The sequence below is a fragment of the Mustela putorius genome, unplaced genomic scaffold (assembly GCF_011764305.1).
Source record: "Mustela putorius furo isolate JIRA1106 unplaced genomic scaffold, ASM1176430v1.1 tig00004007_pilon_pilon_pilon, whole genome shotgun sequence".
Lineage (NCBI taxonomy): Eukaryota > Metazoa > Chordata > Mammalia > Carnivora > Mustelidae > Mustela > Mustela putorius.
Genome location: NW_025422145.1, coordinates 13101984 through 13104358, shown reverse-complemented (window position 1 = coordinate 13104358; position 2375 = coordinate 13101984). Strand labels below are relative to the sequence as shown.

Genomic DNA, 2375 nt, shown 5'->3' with positions numbered 1-2375 from the left:
TGACCTTGGTGCGGGGACCCTCCACGCGCCGCCGCCCCGTTCTTGAGCCGTGCAGTTGCCGGGTCCGACCGGGAAGTGCTCACCGGCTTCCGCTCCAGCGCGCCCGCGGCCGGGAGGAGCACCTGCAGAGCCACCGAAGGACGAAGGGCGGCGCGGGGACGCCCTGACCGCCTGCCCAGCCGGCCGCCCTTCCCGGCCAGGGCCTCAGCACCGCGCGGAAGCGGCGGAGGCCACCGTATAGCCGGCTTGCAGGAACCGCTCCCCACTTTGTGGGCTCGGGTAGCGCTGGGTTCCCTCCACGTCCAGGGTTTCTTTAATTTAGCGGTTCTCCATTAGTCTGAATCTGGAGTCTCGTCCCTGTGTTGCTCTGCAGGTCCCGCCCCGGATGCCACAACGGTCATAAAGAGGAGCCTGGAGCACAACCCCAGCGAGGCTCGTTGGTCTAGGGGTATGATTCTCGCTTAGGGTGCGAGAGGTCCCGGGTTCAAATCCCGGACGAGCCCTACTTTTTTGTGTACCCGGTACGGGTGAGAGATCTCTGCGTCAGACGGCGAAGCTTGACCCGGGAAAAGTAGTATTTGAGAAGGCCTAGAGCTGGCTGAGTGCCGCCCACCGCTGCTTTCAAAATTTAACTGGGGCCTTGTGGCCAGAGCTTTGTCTCCCTACTACTTTGTCAGTCGGAGTTTGAGGCACCGAGGTGGGAGAAAGGTCTTTCCTTCCTGTGCACTAGGATCCGGTTCTTCTCCAGACCGACGCCTTTGGCGCGGCCTGTCTGGGCCCCCCAGTCCCGGGCTCAGGAGTCCAGGAGCTTGAGGAGAGGTCGTGGGCTTTGGGCGTTTGCAGCCTGGCAGGAGGGGCCTCCAGACGCCAAGCAGTCCTCACCTGGACGAGGCCTCCGGGGGCCCTCCCCCGCCCCTGCCAGGTCCCTGACCCCCAGTGCCTGCCCCAGTGAGGTCCCCACTGCCCTTTTATGCGGCTCCGGGTGTGTGCGGACCGGAGTCACGTTGGCGGCGAGAGGAGCGGACCGGGTCCTGCCAACACCGGGAGGTTTGAAAATCTAAGCTTTTGAATAACAATAGTGGACACATTGTTGATCGAGGCTATGATAGCATGTAGTTATATCCCCACTCCTTGTTGCATCAGCCCTGACGTCAAACACATGTTAACATTTTAGAGCTGTGTTAGAGAATCTCTCATACCTGTGACTAAAGCCCTAGCAAACCAGGTTCAAGAACTCTGCAAGGGGGGGGACATCTGTTCTGCAGAACCTTGAGCTGCGATGCCTCCAGGCACCCAGTTCCTATAAAACTCTCCCTCAGAACTGGGGGCTGAGAGGAAAGTGGGACTCAGGGGAATGGGATTGAGTCCTCCAGCCTTTTCCCCTTTGTCAGGCCCAGGGGCCCAGGGAAAGTCCATCTATGGAGTCCCAAGTGTTTTCCAGCAGATGCCTTCAGCATGTGTGGAAAGAAGAGTGCCAAAGTGTGCCAAGAGCATCTGCCTCCTACAGGACCTGAAGGATGGGGTGACACTGGAGAGATGGAATCAGAAGAATGCAGTGGTCAGAGGACCATGGTGTTGGGCAACTGTTAGTGGCATGGTCTTCCTTTTTGTTTAGGGTGGTAAGTTTGAGGTGTGCCCTGAACCAAGGATCATGAATAATCCAATTCTGTGTACGTGAGGACCAACTGGAAGAAAAAAAAAAAAAAAAAAAAAAACTCAAGTAGAAGATTTAATTTAAGTGCGAAATTAATTAATGGTATTTGAGTCCTTGAGCCCCTGGCAGAAGTAAACAATTGTCTGTGGAGAAATACACTTTTATTCTAGACCTCACAGAATTCCCCTACATGGAGAAATTTATAAGGAAAATGGGCAACTCACAAAACAAACAAAAACAACAAGGAAATAAGGCACCATGAGCAATAACCAAGGAACAGCAAGCAATGGAAACAAAATTACAAAGATTAGAGATGCTAAGCTTATTAGACACAGGCTATAATACAACTATTCTTACTATGCATAATAAATGAAGACTAAAATATCTTTGAGAACAGAAGCTATGTAAAATGATCTAAAATTATGAAAGACCTAAATTCTTCTAAAAATAAAAATACACAAAAAATGAAACAAAATTCAGTAGATGTATATAACTGTTAAAAAAGATGGAGAAAAAGTAAGCTAAGAAATAGGTCAGAATAAATAATACAAAAATAAATAAAATCCTAAAATATCCCAATATAATTGCAAATTAAGCAACACACTTCTAAAAATTCCATGAGTTAAGGAAGAAATTACACTGGGATTTAAAAATACTTTGAAATAAATGATGATGAAAATACTGCATATCAAAACCTGTAAGATATAGCTAAAGCCATACT

General features: G+C 49.9%; 1 non-coding gene across 1 annotated transcript; it reads left to right on the top strand.

Annotated features, from left to right (window-relative positions):
• Nucleotides 1-431: 431 nt before the first annotated feature.
• Nucleotides 432-503, top strand: TRNAP-AGG. The gene has a single exon. It is a non-coding gene; the product is annotated as a tRNA-Pro (tRNA).
• The last annotated feature ends 1872 nt before the right edge of the window (nt 504-2375 follow it).